This window comes from Pinus tabuliformis, chromosome 3_2 (assembly GCF_031772625.1).
Source record: "Pinus tabuliformis cultivar Carrire ecotype Pingquan chromosome 3_2, CPIR1, whole genome shotgun sequence".
NCBI lineage: Eukaryota > Viridiplantae > Streptophyta > Pinopsida > Pinales > Pinaceae > Pinus > Pinus tabuliformis.
Window position 1 is genome coordinate 619,445,830 of NC_142302.1, and position 16,818 is coordinate 619,462,647.

At 40.2% G+C, this 16,818-nt stretch overlaps 1 protein-coding gene across 1 annotated transcript in view; it reads left to right on the plus strand.

Moving 5' to 3' along the window:
- LOC149182123 (uncharacterized) overlaps positions 1–16,818 on the plus strand; it is a 58,161-nt gene that overhangs the window by 19,884 nt on the left and 21,459 nt on the right. The window lies entirely within an intron of this gene.

Genomic DNA, 16,818 nt, shown 5'->3' on the forward strand with positions numbered 1-16,818 from the left:
GGAGGGGTGCCTTAGAGTTTGGGGGTGGTGGGGGGTGTGTAGGGTGACTTTGGGTCACTTGGACCTGTCATTGGAGTAGGATATGTTGCGCTATAGGTTATCCTCCTATGATAAAGTATCACTCCTTGCATTTGAGGTCGAAGAGAAAAACTTCGTAATGGAATTGTATCTAGAAGAGCGGGAAGAAGAACTGGAAGCATAGGATTGTTTGTTGGAAGTCCAAGTCCTATCTTAGGATCCAAGTAGGCAATTGTGCATATGTTTCGTTGATTGGTGTAAGAGGCTCCTTGGGATCTCTTGAATTTGGAACATGTTGGAATGGTGCTGCTTTCAACTTGCCCATTGGCGCCCTTGTTTGTTGGGATCATTGGTAAAAAGGATGTAATCAATCTAGTAATGTCTAGTGGAATCTTAGCGACATAAAGTCTCATTGAAAAAGAAGGTTAAGCACTGTTGATTCAGATATTTGAAGAAGGTGGAGAGGGAATTCTAGGACTCTATGAAGAGGTGGTAGAACATTCTTGAATTTCATAATGGGTATGGCACTGGAAGATAAAGTGCTTATATGTCATGGTTTCTTATATATGACATAATTGGAAAATATTTTCCTCCTGTGGAATTTGGTGCTTGGCCTCTATCTATAGTGTATATGAACCGACTCAAAACTAGCTCAAAGGGATTTTGAGCATGTGCATTCAGTGTTGGAGTTGTGAAGGGGTTGAACAATGATTTTGTCTCTTACCACTGGGAAGTGCTTTGTACAAAAACCTGTCTTGGGCTTCAGCTCGCCTAGTGGGTCAAGCCAAGTGACTTGGGCTTACTACTAATAGGTGTCATCTTTGATAATCATGGTCATCTTGTCATTTTATAGGGGATATTATAGGGCATTGAAAGAATACCTAAATGAGGGAGTTCCATTGAGATGCCAATTGACTGAGAAGGCTAAATACCTTTGAAAACCAACCACGAACTTGACCTATAGGTTGATTCGAAGCTATGGCTTCAACGTGAGGTATGAATAACACTCCCTGCTAGTTGTTGTGCCAATAGAACATTAGATATGATGCCAAAGTGAGGCCAATTTGAAGATGGTCTCTAGTTGGAAGGGGTGGGCTACAAACTCTACTTGAACAATGGTGTGGGGAATTATGTGTTTTCTCTTGATGATATGGTGGAGCATGAGGGTTTGTACACTCTTTGTCTTGGCTTAGTTCAACTCAAAAAGGGTAGGCCTCCACACATTCGAAACATAAAGAACTGTGGCACAAATGCTAGAGTCCTTGAGGTCCATCTTAGGGAAGATTTCGTGAAATGATTTTGGAAATATTGTGGCCCTTGAGGAGCAAGGGACCCAAACCCCTTATTGATCTAAGGTAGCATTGTCCACTTTAACCCAACCTAGGGCTTGAAAAATTGGACTCTAAAATGGATATAGGTTGTGGTTATCTCAACTACTTTCCCCTAGAAATAGAAATGGAAGTTTGTGAAGACTTTCTTTGAGTTGTTGAATATCATCCTCATGGTTGTTTGTGAGGACTTTCTTTGAGTTGTTAAAGATCCTCACCTTGGTTTTACCTTGTGTCATAGGGTTCGCCGATTTCGAACCTCTAGGTTCGAAATCTAGCTAACTTAAAGAAAAAAAGTCAAATTTGTTTAGGTTTGAGTGATCAAATTTGTTGCCATTGTTGTACATTAAGGGTTCAAAGGGAAAAGCCCCTTTACTCTATTTTCCCCCATCTTTCCTGGCCTTGCTCGGTGTGTGAGTCATTCCCCCAAAAAGAACAAAGTCTCTCTCATGTCTCAGTGGCTTGCCAACTTTGGCTCTTGTATTTTCACTCTATATTCCTTTCCATGTGAATGACAATGGTAGTGGCGATGGCTAGGCAATGATTGGTTTTTGATGGTTGGGCAATGGTAATCAGTTTGTGGCGGTGAGTATTCATTCCTCCAATGGTGATGGTGCTTTAGCATTTTAAGTGCCACTGTTTAGAATGATACATAATATAGGTCACGACTCATAGTTTATTAAGATAGGTATAAGGTAATATATATGTTAAATATTATACTTTAACTATACATGTTACAATGTTTTTAATATATTAATTATATATGATATAAAGTAAAATATATTAAAAATACGTGTGGCTATTCGTTAATAAGTTGTATAGTTAGTTAAAATAGATATTAATAAACTATATACTTATTTTCTATATAGTAATAAAATAATAATAGAAGTTAAATTGTGTGTGTCTATATATATGTATATAGTTGAACCTAATGACGAACTTTTTCCAAACCTCTTCGAGAAATTCAAATTCAAATCGGATTTCATCATTGTTGAACCCGAACCATGTGACATAGGTTTTACACAGGCTGAGAGTTAGCTGTTGAAGATGACGAAATCTGGATAAGGCATCAAGATATGTCCACAAACCCTCCGGGGTGGAGGCCAAGAGGATCGTGTCATCTGTGAAAGGGAGGATGGAGATCAAGACCTGATGAAGAAGACAAATATATATTGAGGAAATATAATTAAGTCCAAAAATAGTGAAAAATAGGGAAAAATACAAAAAATATATAGGAAATCTAATTAACCATGATTCATAGATACTAATACCTATCACATTTCCATAAAGTTGAAAATTCGACATCATATTGAACCCCAACATTTATTTATTTAACTATAATTTATATAAATTGTTGTTAGATAGTTGAAAATGCCAATATGAGCAATAATTACGACTATGTCTAGGAGTGTATATGTTAATTTTAGGTATGTTCTATGCTTAGAGCAATTTACTTCAATCTTTCATATTAGCTCAATAACAATATTCAGATTAGCAATCACATCAACATGATAGTAAAGTGCAGAAAGAACATAAACATAAACAGCGGAAGACAAGCCAAGACAAGAGGACACAAGATGTGGCACCAACCAGGGACAAACCCCAATGTGGTGAAACCCTTGATCAATTCTTCTTATATTCTTCAATAGTTCAACACAGAGAGAGAGAGAGTACAAATATACAAATATGAGATTTTATGACAGCAACAATAATTCCATCATTCTGATAATGATGACTAATCTAAGATGCAGCCCTGACAACATTCAATAAAAGTGATGTTGCATATCCCCTTTTTGGTAGATCATCAATCCAGTTGACCTCCTTATAGCTGCAACATTCCGCTGATGGCTTGTAGCACCTACAGACTTCAAACACTCATGAAGAGTAGATCATCAATGCTGTTGCAATGTTCCTCTAATTGCCTGATCCTGCAATTATAGTTAGGGCACAAGGAGAAGCCCATTAACCTTCCAAGCTGTTAGACAACTAATCCCTTCAAGGGCTACAGTCCACCTAGGAGAGGCTCTCCTAATTCATGTTGCCACCTGTACTCAATGCATACTGCAATACTGCCTTGGAACAGCCTTAGTTGCTTGCTATGGCTTGCAGCCTAGCAAAGCAGCTGGTTGTAGCTATAGATTCTTCCAACAAGCCTAAATAAACCCTTAATTCATGCCCAATCATAACCTTGTTACAACGTTGTCACCTACAACAATTCAATCTACTTTTAGGGCTCCTTTATCAGTGGCTGTAGGCCTCCTTACGCTGTGGATTAGGGCCTCACAAATTGCGGCTAGGTGAGCTGTGTATGACAACAATTTTGAGCCTCTCAAAACCTGCGAATGAGTCTTCTCTTGACAGCGGATTAGGGCAGTTGTTGCTACGAAATTTGACTTGTGTTTAGGGAAGCATTAGTCCCTCTTTTCTCTTCGGCTAGGGCCTGGTTTGACCCTTCTTTCTCTGCGGCTAGATTACTCCTTGATTGGACTGCATATGAGGGCTCTTCAGGAGCAACAGATCAGGCCTGCGGTTAGGGCACTGAGGACTGCGGATATGAACCTCTTTTTAGGCCTCCTTCACTCTGGTTAGGACAGTGGCTAGATGCTCCTCTTGGCTGCGGCTCCTCTTGCTGCATAAAAACCCTCATTGACTGCGGCCTAGGGCACCCTTAAATGCTGCGGCTAGGACACCCTTAAATGCTGCGGATAGAAGCCTCCTCTAGCTGCATATAGAACCCTCCTTGATTGTGGCTTTGGACAGCGTATGAGTCTCCTTAAACAACGTATAGAAGTGTCTCCTAGGACTGCGTAGAGCCTTTTCCTTTTGACTGCGTTTAGGGCTAGGGCATATCCTCTAGGGCAGCGTATTCTCCTTTAGATCTCTCCTACCACCAAAACCTAAACAAGTGGAGAGAGATCACAAGAGATGTGTGTCTCAAATGACTTGCAAACCACCTCTATTTATAGTGCTACGTTGTGTTAAGTTGGGTTTAATTTGGTTATTGGCCGACCTTGACAATTTGTCAAGTAATACAAATAAATTCATATCTCCATGAATACATATCGGAATCGGATGATCTTTAAATCAATCCTACACCTCTCGATGAGAGGAATCTAAGAAAAATATCAGCTGCCATAAATAAGATGACCCACATGGAGTTTGGCCCTAGTTGCCAATTTTAACAGTATGACTGGTGGTGGGTCATCTAATTCACTATCTTTCAACATCTGAGCATCTCACCTTTGACAAAAGGGCTCTAGTTATTCTTGTTAGTATTCTATATCAGTGTTGCGAACATCTCGATAACATCTTGATTTTATCTTGAAATCATGATTTTTTTGCCTAACCGATGTTTGCCGATATTTACCAATATTTTTATGGTAACTTAATTTTGCCGATGTTTGCTGATTTTTACCGATATTTTCTTGATTTTTACGATTTTTTGGTTTTCCTAACTCTTGCCGATTTTATCTCGATGCCGATGTTTGTAACATTGTTCTATATACTCACTGTATATGCAACAAGCACCTCTACAATCAGATGAACAATATGTTATGCATGTTGACATTACTGGATTTGTAGAGTGTTGCACTCAAATTGTCAAAGTTCCAGGGAAAGCGGAAGTACCAACTTTTTCAACAAGGATCAGATCACATATCAATAGTCCATGTGTCATGGTCATCCCATTCTGCCAGTTATATATTGTAAATGATCTTAGTAAAACCTTGAGTCTATGTAACAACCTAGGTAAGCCTATAATTTGATGACAAATTCCATCCTAGGAGGTTTTTTAACCTTGCTGATCACTTGTGTTTCTAGCTAATCAGAAGAGTTTTTTTCCCTCCAGCTTAAACCCCAAACCTAGGGTGAAATTTATTGTCGAATTATTAGGTGAGTCTTAGTGTTTTTAGTCGAGTTTGATGTAAAAGTGGTTTGAGAATAATTTAAACTAGTTGGCTTAATTATTTTATTACAAGTCACTTGGTTTACTAGATCATATTGTGTTGCAGATGGGTTGTGTGTCTTGAGGGTCTAAGCCAAATGTGTATTCCCTCTTTGAGTCTTGTAAATTGAAAATATTATGTATTAGAGGGTTGGAAAAAATAATTAAATCCCCTCATGTGTAAATTAATTAAATTTTCTGACAAAATAAAATTAAATTTTAAGCCAAAAAATTAATTAATTAAAGTCAAATTAAATTGTCTTAGGAAAATAAATTCTCCAAATGGAAAAATTCGTGGGTCTTAAAAGAGTCAATTTTTAAAGGTCATCCACTAAGGGAATATTATATATTTCAAGAAAATTTGGACCATTAGACTTTGGTGGTTAAGTCAAATTCAAAATTTTGACGAAATTCACTCAAAATAATTAATTTTGAGCTAATTAAAATGGAATTAAATGATTAATTTGAAATTTCCTCAAAAATAAAAAATCAATGGCCAAGATTAAAAGATCTTGAAGTGTTTATCAACGACCAAGATTATTTTGACAAGGATCAAAGAAACTAGCTATTATTTTTCCATTTGGAGGGTTTACCTATAAATTAAGAGTAAGTTGAGTCTCTAGTCATCTTGATCGCTGGCTAGAATTGTTGTTGAAGCATTTTGTAAACTATTGTCCCATTCGAACTATTTTTTTCACTATAATAAAAGACTTTGGGGTGCAACTCGAGGTGTTCTTGTTCATTGCTTTGTGGTATGTATTGACTACGGGCTTCCTATGTGGTGCTTTATATTATTATTTTGAGATAATACATAGTGTTTGTAGGTACTCAATCCTTGGCCTCCAAGTTCACAGACTCTGGGCAAGGGTTACTTTGCTTGGATCCTTAGTTTTCATATGGTGGATTGAATCTTCTCTAGGGCTATAGTGAAAATAAATTTTTTGAAGCATTTTAGCCATTTTTTCAAGGATAAAATATTATAAAATTATTTTCTCAAAATCTATCTAAAAAACCCTTGTATAATTTGTAAATAATTTTGTAATTTTAATTGTAATTTTTTTTTTTTTTGTATATATTTGGGGTTTGGGTGTTCTAATTTTATTTTTGCAGATTGGATCAAGGAATCAAGTGGAAGAAGAGCTAGATCTAGGCCTTTGAGGGTAAGATCTAGCCTCTTAGAATTTTTTGTAAGGTTTCCAAGGAAGATTTTTCATAAAAATCAAAGAGCGACTCCTAGCCCCGGTTTTCTCCTCCAAACCCCCAGGTTCACCTCTCTAGCCTTAAATGTCTTGGTTTCTAGCCCTCCCAGGGCTAGCCATGACACTTAGGGGCTGCGACTTCCCTTCCTTACCCTAGTCGTAGACCCAAAAGGCGTTGTGGCCTCCTCTTTGGCCCTCTTAGGCCTGCCGCAGGCCCTCGTCCCCTCCTCGGACCTCTATCCAGCTCCCGTCGACCTCCTCTCCCTCTGTCCTCTTCTGTTCCCTCTCCCTCAGCCCTCCTCTGCTCCCTCTCCCTCAGCCTCCGCTCCCCTCCGACCCTTCTCTTCCTTGAGCCACAACCCTAAAAGGGCTAGTGGTTGACTCTTTTGAGGCCTCCCAAGGGCCGTAGGTCTTAGGGCCTTAAAACCCTAGGCTGCAGCCCCTTGAGGGCCTTTAGGCCCCTCCTAAATCCAACGACAACCTCTTTTGGCTTGCCGTAAGGCCTATTAGGCCTTTTGCCCTGGCCACAAGCCTATTGAGGCCTTTTCCACTCATTTTGGTCACTCTCTTGTCCTCTCTTGGCTCTAAATTGACATATGTTTGTCTCTGAAATTTTTCTAGACTGATTGTGGCTGTAATTTGCAGAGAAAATTGGTTTAAAGCTTGTGTTTCAGTTATCAAGTCATTGGACAAAATTTTGCCCAAGTTGGGCTAATAGACTTCAAGACCTAAGGCCTAAGGGTTTGATCTCCTAACCCTCGTCTCCTCACCGTTTCATTTCAGCAAGCAAATTAACTCATAGCAGGGATAAAAACATCTTAATTTGCCTTGAAATTCATCTTAGAAGTTGCTTGACATATTAAGGAATAAATTGCATAAATTGGGCAATCATAGATTGACATGAATCTTCAAGTTCTGGTAACTGATGTTTCTGCATAATAAGTCTGATATAACAGTGGTAAATTTCATATTTGAAAGGCTAATCCATCCAAATTCTTAAGTTGGTTAAGTGTACTTGATAGTTGGGTTTCTCTTCATCACATTGGACAAGTATATGCACTTCAAATTTGGCATATAAGCTAATTTACTCACTGCTGTTATAAAATCTTTTACTGCTCTCGTAATAGTCATTTACTGCTCATAAAAGGATCATTGAAACGTAAAGTGAACAAGTGTTTTCGTAGCTCTGTATGTTTGTTACTTGTTCCTAGTATTTACATTGTGTTTTCTTGTGAGTTTATATGCTACAAAGTTTGAAAATTCACATCTAATAAGCTCCCTCTATAAACACATTTCAAATCTTTGGTTTAATAAATTGTTCCCAAGTCTCCCCAATTCAAGTGGTATTGAAATAACTTGTTTCATTTGCGTATCTATTTGGCAGAAATCATTGGATAATTGTCATAAGCATAAGAATCTTGTCATCTTGATGTGTTTATCTTAAACGTTTGGCATTTTAATTCATTGGTTATTTGGCATCTTGTGGAATATTGTTGAAGTTTACACTTGTATCATTCAACATTTATCTTTCTTAAGATTGTTTCTAAATATTATTGAGTAATCTTGCTTTAAAGCTAATTCACAAAAGGTACTTAAGTAACTTACACAATCTTAATCCAAGATAAATTCCACTCATCATATTGCATTTAGCATACTAAGTCTAGATTGCACTAATAATTTACCTCCTAACATAAGCTAGGTTGATAGAAACATAGGGCAACCCTTCTCACTTAGCTTGAGGGGCCTCAGAAACTCTTCGGTGGTAAACACGGTGACCTTGCAGTCGTTAGAGTCACAGTCTCTTCAGCGCTGGAGGCATCCAGTGATAGGAGCACAACAAAATGTATTGTTAATCAAGCCCTAGCCTGCTTCTTGTTGGCCTCCTTCCCATAACTTACCTTGGAGCCCAACTTCAAAATAGTTAAGGGAAGGTTACATTTAGATTAGGCATTTAACTAAAAATAACCAAGATCTCTGCATCACACATAGGTCATAGGGTTTGAACATCATTTAGGTTAGTCAATCATCTCAAGCAACGGGTGTCCATCTGGTCATTTGGTTCCAATTTACTATAAGCAAGAATTTGTGACTCCATTAAGGCACTGGTCTCATACTCTAAAATCTAATCAAATTAATAACCTTGTTTAAATTCAACCAATTGGCTAGGCCACTCATCTGTGTCTCTTAAACAAGTTGGTTTCCAACTTGTTTTCCTTCATCTCATTCCATAGGGACTACCCCTCATAGCTTGCTGTTGGGAGACAACTAGAATAGAGTGGGCGGGGATTAGAGTGATAATATTTTCCGTGAGCGTTGTCGTGATGCCTATACAATCCGGGCGACTTTTGGCGTCATTGCCGGGGACCAATTTGTTGGACCTTGGCTTTACGACAATCTCCATAATCTTGTAATCTTTCATCCTTCATTTTTCCATCAATGCCACAACATTTTTTGGCACCTTTCTCTCATCATTCTTCATCTTCTCATCACCTTATCATTTTTCCTCTCACTAATCCTCTCATCTTGTTCATTCTCACATTTAACACCTGGACATTTAGGTTGGTTTCTTGTTTGGGTGGCGACTCCACTTATTCATCCATTCACTAGAACGTACTCTAGAAGGAATCCTGGTAGCCTGGTTAACCCCGCTCCTGATCCTGAAAAGGTTCTAAGAGCTCGGTTAAACAAGTTACATTCTAGAGATCGTTTAAATTTTCTTGGACAGGAAGCTCTCCTTGACCTCCATCTGCTTTTCATTAATCCTCCAAATCAAGATATCATGGGTGACTTCTATGGGCCTTGCAACTTCACCAACGTCTTGGGGTATCCACATGATCTACCAAATGAGTCAACTATGAACAAATTGCCAATTTCTGAAGGAAATAATGTTGTCAATGTTGAAAAACATATAAAAAAGTTTGATTTGTACCTCCATAGATATGCTCATTCTACGGACTATAATCATGAAGATGTCAGGATGAAACTATTTGCCTTATCATTGGAAAATAGTGCACTTGATTGGTTCCACGACAAGGCTGATAATTCCTTTGATTCTCTGAGGACCCTCCTCAATGCCTTCAGAGACAAGTATGGGGATAAGAGGGAAGCAAAATTCTTAGTAATGGAATTCAATACCATTAAGAAGAAATAAAATGAAACGACGATAGAGTTTAACCAGAGGTTCAACAAATTACCAAGGGATATGACTGAGGATTACAAGTCTCCTGACAAAACAGTGTTGGAAACATATCTTGAGGCTTACCATGTAGAGGTTCAATATGAGATAAGACGGGCTCATCCTGTCACTTTAGCTGCTGCCCAAAACACAATTGAAGAGTTAGAAAAAGATAAAAAGGCTTCAGGTAAATTTGAGATCCCTGGCTATGAGAGAGGTCTTGTTAAAATAAAAAAAGAGTCAGAAACGGTCAAAGAATTAACCAAACTGGTTAGGGATATGAAAATTAAACATGCCAAGCAGATAAGTGACATGCATAATCAATTAATACAGATGGAAAGGAATACCAGGATGCAAATACAAAGTATGCCTCCCCGGAACAATAATAATAACAGGGGTAACAATAACAATCAGTGGCCAAAAAGGAATTCCTCAAACGATCAAAGGCCTCCTACACCTCTTGAGTTTGCCAACGTAGTTGATGAATCTATCCCTTTCTGCAGACCTTGTGACAATTTTCATGAAGAAAGTACATGTGCCTTTGCTAGAAGGATCTTAGAGGAAAGTAGATATCAACAAAATAATAATGCAAGTCAAGGCGAGTCAAGTGAAAGCCCATGCGCTAATATGATTTCTTCAACCTTTGCAATAAACACCTTTGATGAAGAAAAGGACCCCATTACTTAGGCATATGGTGATAAACTGACTCAGGAACAAGTTCTAGAACTTGCAAAGAGTAAGGGCTATACATATCAAAGGAAGGGTAAAAGTCAAAATCAGAACAAACAGGTTCCCGCCGAAAGATACAAATCTGGTTTAAACATGGATTGGGCCGCATGGATAAATAATATTAAGATGTTTGTCCCAGTACTTGAACTTTTAAAGATTCCATCTCAAAGGGCATCTTTCTTCAGGGCTTTGGGTATGCTTCAACAAAAAGATGACGAAATTAATCATCAGGACGAAGAAATTAAATTAAAGGATATCAACTATTATATGACTAATGAAAATCATGAGCCGTTCTTTCTTACTTTGGACATAAATGACAGATTACTTCACAATTGCATGCTAGATTCTGGTGCATCTAAGAATGTTATGACCAAGAAGGTCATGGAGCAATTAAACTTAAGGATTTCTAGACCATATCATAACATTTGTTCAATGGACTCTAGAAAGGTTGAAGTCCTTGGTGTGGTTAAAGATCTACAGGTTGCCTTAGCAGATTATCCATACAAAATCATCACCATGGATATAGCTGTCATTGATGTGCCAGATGTGTGGGGAATGATTCTCTCTCGGAAGTTTGCAACTGATTTAGGTGGATGTATCTAGATGGATTTATCTTATGCCACTATTCCAACAACAACAAGTGGCATGGTCAGGTTGTACAGAGAAGTAGAAAGAAGATACCACGTGGAAGTTCCAAAGAAGTTGGAAAATGGTGAACAGGTTGTGCCACAAGAGCATTCGCCTCATTTTGAATCATAGATATGTCACTTTTTCCACCACCCATCCCCTCCGCCAAGCAAAAAAAGAAGATGTCAGATTGACAGAGATATGCAGCGCAGTGACGAGCCGTCACACCGACCTAAGAAGGGTCAAACTTCAGCAAGGGACATTTGAAAAGCAACCAAGTGATCTACTAGTCAGCGGATAGATGCCCGAGAATGTTCCTCACCGATGACATCTGATGCCATGGGCATCGTTTTGTATAGTATCTCTAGTCCTATTCCCTTTTATTTCATGTCATTTGATGGTTTGATTCACGCATTTACATTATGCTTTATATTTCAATTTGTTAGAGTAGATTTTCTATTTCAGCGATATTTTCTATATATGCATGATGATTTGTTAAAATTGGCAACTAGGGCCAAACTCCATGTGGGTCATCTTATTTATGGCAGCTGATATTTTTCTTAGATCCCTCTCATCGAGAGGTGTAGGATTGATCTAAAGATCACCCGATACCAATAAGTATTCATGGAGTTATGAATTTAATTGTGTTATAAGACAATTCGTCAAGGTCGACCAGCAACCAAATACCCACACATGTGCTCCACGATTTAGTATAAAAAGAGGTGACTTGATAGTCATTTCTACACACACTTCTCTCTTGATTTCTCTCCACTCGCTTTGGGTTTTAGTGGAAGAGAGATCTAGGAGGAGGATGCTCTAGCCACAGTCCTAAAGGATGTCTAGCCGCAATCTACCCTAACCAAGAGGACGCAGTCAAGTTAGGGAGAAGAGAAGCCCTAACGCTATCAAGGAGGACAACCCTAACCTATACGTTAGTCTCTACGTAGTCTAGAAGGAGGCCTATAGCCCTATACACTTGTCCCTACAAAGACGCAGTCAAGGAGGATAATAACATGCCCTAGCCGCAACATAAGGAGGTAGGAACAACGTGAAAAGGAGGACTGTTTTAGGGTCATTTTAGGGTGACAAAGTTGCTGTAAGGAGGGCCGAGTTCCCTTGCTGAAGGCGCCACAACCATATGATTGTTTGAGGGCCAAGTGGAGGGGAGGCAGACCCTAAACAGGCAGCGACAAAATTGTGATGTCTTGCTGTGGCAGGTCACAGGGAATATAGGGCAGACCGAGGTTAGACTGCCCATAATCACAGCAAGAAAGGTCAGCCTCCTAAGAAAGGGCAACCACACTCCTTAACAGCAAATTTGGGCAGAATTGAAGGCCGGATATAGGACTGTAGGTTGCCCTGACCAGTGACCAAAACTCTGCCCATGCACAACAGTACAAAGGTATGTATGTTCTCCATTAATGACTTGTGTTGGGTCCATGATTTTGGATCAGTTTGAATGGGATTCGTTTACAGCCTGTAGTAGGCAAAGTGGAGGGGCAAACTTGATGGTTAGATGCCCTAACCAGTGGCAGCATCTACAGTGATTATTCATTGATGTATTAGACACTTGGAGAATCTGTTAGCAGCCATGTGGAGGGGTTTCTTAGGTGTTGGATACTGCCACATAGGAGCAACAATGTCACTAACAATGGGACAACAGTGCTAGTAGTATGATGGCATGATGCAATGGGACAGCAGCAAAGACATGGTGTTTGCATGGGACAGCAAGCAACCATGGTGCAACAGTATGAGCAATGACAACATTGTGATAAGGTAGAGCAAGATGTCATAGTATCGGAAGGTGCAACATTAGGTGCAACAGTATGATGTGTGTAGCATGGTAATGAGGTCCAGCATAGTGATGATGGGTGCAACACGATGCAACACAGTGAGGTGCAACATGATGACAAGGTGCAACACAATGCATGGTGATGGAGTCACCTTGGAGAATCAGTTGAAGCAACATGTCTTTAACTGAGTTCAACTATCTCATGTATCATGTTCTTAGAGATGATCTATGCTCTTATTTAGATAAGTCAAAGTGTTGACTTCTGTTGTAAATGTATTCTCTCTCTCTCTCTCTCTCTCTGCTGAACTATTGAAGAACATATAAGAAGGATTGATCAAGGGTTTCCCCACATTGGGGTTTGTCCCTGGCTAGCGCCACATCTTGTGTCCTCTTGTCTTGGCTTGTTTTCTGCGATCTATATTTATGTTCTATCTGCAATTTACTTTAATGCTGATGTGATTTCTAATCTGGAAAAGATATTGAGCTAACTGTCAAAATTGAAATAAATTGCTCTAAGCATAGAACATACCTAAAATTAACATGGTATCAAAGGTGAGGTGAAGACAAAGCCCAAGCAAGAGTGAAAGAGCAATCACCGAACACAGTTGGGAAAGGACAAAAGGCTCAATGGGTTCCTCATCCCCGTTCAAATTCACCAAGGGTGAAGTCGAAGCAGAGAATATTATCAGAATGGCACAACGGAAGCTTCTGATGGCCTACCTTAAGATCACTTCAATGGGAAGTCTGGGTGGAAAGAAAGACATATGCCTTGTTTGTAATAAGTTCGGCCATTATGCGAAGGAGTGTCTGAGGTAGGGACACATCACTTGATGATGATAACAATCATTCTAGGGACATCTTCAATGATCGAAGGAATGACAGGTAATGCAGGTCATCAAGGAAACGACCAACTCTTCAAGAGAGCAAGGAACCCTAGGTATGAAGAATCACATATTGTTTCTGATAAGATAAATAAGCGTTATCTTGTATTGGCCCTCTCCTTTAGACTCTTTGGGAATCTGGCTTATTGATTGTAGTGCTTCAAGGCACTTCATCAGATAGAAGGGTGCTCTCTCTAATTTGGTAGAGATGGAAACAATCGTGGGATTATACTTGGAGTCGATGCCACCTATCCTGGAAAGGGTGTAGGGAATGTTACCCCTCAATTGAATGAGGGTGACTCGATTCATTTACAGAATCTCTTTTACGTACTTGATCACAAGAAGAACCTGGTGTCCATTTCAATAATGGAAGTCAAAGGTTACAGGGTGGCATTTATCGATGGAAAGGTACGTGTTTGAAAATAGAAAGATGCTTTTATCTTTGAGTTCAGGGTTGGCAATTTGTATCAAGTTGCAGGATGGTCCATTGGGGATCATGTCAATTGACATATCTCATCTGTAGCACCGAAGGTCTAATTATAGGACCCTACCCGATGTGAGTCAGATGGTGACTGGGATGCTTGAATTCAAAAAGAGCATGAAGGTACATGTTTGAGATGTACCGAAGGAAAATCTTACAAGGGGACCATTCCCCTCATGTAGCTAGTCCACAGGATTGGAACAACCCGAGGGGTTTGAGATTCATGATCAGGAATCTCATGTATGCAGGTGGAAGAAAGCCCTCTATGGCTTGAAGCAAATCGCCCCGGGCTTAGTATGAGAGGATTGATAAGCTATCTGATGAAGCTGAGATTCACTAGGAGTGAAGCCGATTCAAACCATTGCTCGAAGGTTGTGGATGATAGACCTCTCATACTGACACCTTTTGAGGACGACCTATTTCTGACAGGTGCAGACCCTCTCATTTGCAGAAGTAAGAGGGAGTTGGATTCCAGATGTGGAATGGTAAACTGCAAGCCCGTGACTACCTCGAGGATCTTAACTTTTAGAAGTTATATGGTAGTGATGCCAGACCAGATTTGGGAAATGCCTCTGAGTTTCATAAACTCATTCGCATTGATGTTCTTGGTGAACTTCTGTCTGGATATATGTTTTGTAGTTAGCATGGTGAGCTCATATATGGTTGAGCCTCACTAGATTGGTGCCAAGGATCTTCTGAGATATCTTTGGGGCACAATCACTCATAGACTGAGATACGTTGTCGGATATATGAAGCTGCATGATTATTTGAATGTTGACTGGGCAGGCAATGTGGAGGATCGCAAAGAGCACTTTTGAGTGCTAGTTCTCTTTGGGTTCTGCTTCGATATCCTGGATGAGCAGGAAGCAGAAGTTGGTTGCTATAAGCACCGCTGAGACCGAATACATAGCTACGAGTATGACCTCGTGTGAAGCTGCTTGGTTGCGGAAGCTCTTCAGTGAGCTGTTTGTACACATGATGGATACCACCGTGATCTTCTGTGTCAACTAGGGGGGATTCGATTGTTGAGGAATCCCGTATTCTATGATTGCTCCAACATATAGACATCAGATACTACCTTATCTGGGATATGGTACATCGATGAGTGAGAAGGCTCCATCGCATTGGGACTGATGTGCAAGTCGCAGACATTTTGTCGAAGCCCCAGGGAAAGGTCAAATTTGTGACTTTCCCGAACGACTTGGAGTCGTTGAGAGACCTTCTTATGAGGGTCCTGCATGATGCATGCATTGAGCTCTGGGAGCTTCGGGGGGCTTGGGGTACTTCTTGGAGCAACAAGCGACCATAGGGCGACTCACCCTCCCCTAATGGTGCGCTGTGTACAAGGTGAATGGCTCAGCCTTCCCCTGTGATACCTTGTGGCGACTTAGGGACAGGATGAGTGGTTCTCCTGTCAAGGCATCCTACCCATGCAGTCTGGGACTCATGGGAAGTACCTCTCATCTGGCCAATGAGCAGGGAAATGGGGTTAGGGACCATAATAGTGCCATCGATGGACGCATCGTTGTATCTACCGTACTCCCTATGCTAAGATGACCTCCATTGATCTGGGATCAGTATGAGTGGTTTGAGACACTCTCTTGTGATATTGATCTGGGATCAATGAAACTGACTTTGGGTCAGTAAGAGTGATATGACTCACTCTCTTGGAACTGATCTGGGATCAGTAAGAGTGGTATGACACTCTCTTCATATGGAACTGACTTTGGGTCAGTAGAGAATGGTATGAGGCATTCTCGATCAATTCTTCTTCTTCATGGTTCAGTAGAGCAGAGCAGAGAAGAGCTTAACAGAGTAGAGCAGAGCTCAACAGAGCAGTGCAGGGCACTGATGGCAGAGATAGTACAGTCGGATAGATGGATCAACGGATGGAGTTCTCCCTAGTTGAGAGGTAGTGTTAAAATTGGCAACTAGGGCCAAACTCCATGTGGGTCATCTTATTTATGGCAACTGATATTTTTCTTGGATCCCTTTCATCGAGAGGTGTAGGATTGATCTAAAGATCATCCGATTTCGATAAGTATTCATGGAGATATGAATTTAATTGTGTTAGAAGACAATTCGTCAAGGTCGGCCAACAACCAAATAACCCACACATGTGCTTCACAATTTCGTATAAAAAGAGGTGACTTGATAGTCATTTCTACACACACTTCTCTCTTGATTTCTCTCCACTCGCTTTGGGTTTTAGTGGAAGAGAGATCTAGGAGGAGGATGCCCTAGCCGCAGTCCTAAAGGATGTCTAGTCGCAGTCTACCCTAACCAAGAGGACGCAGTCAAGTTAGAAAGAAGAGAAGCCCTAACGCTATCAAGGAGGACATCCCTAACCTATACATTGGTCTCTATGTAGTCTAGAAGGAGGCCTATAGCCCTATACGCTGGTCCCTACAAAGACGTAGTCAAGGAGGATAATAACATGCCCTAGCCGCAGCATAAGGAGGCAGGAACAACGTGAAAAGAAGCACTGTTTCAAGGTCATTTTAGGGTGACAGAGTTGCTGTAAGGAGGGCTGAGTTCCCTTGTTGAAGGAGTAGCAACCATAGGATTGTTTGAGGGCCAAGTGGAGGGGAGGCAGACCCTAAACAGGCAACTGCAAAATTGCGATGTCTTGCTGTGGCAGGCTG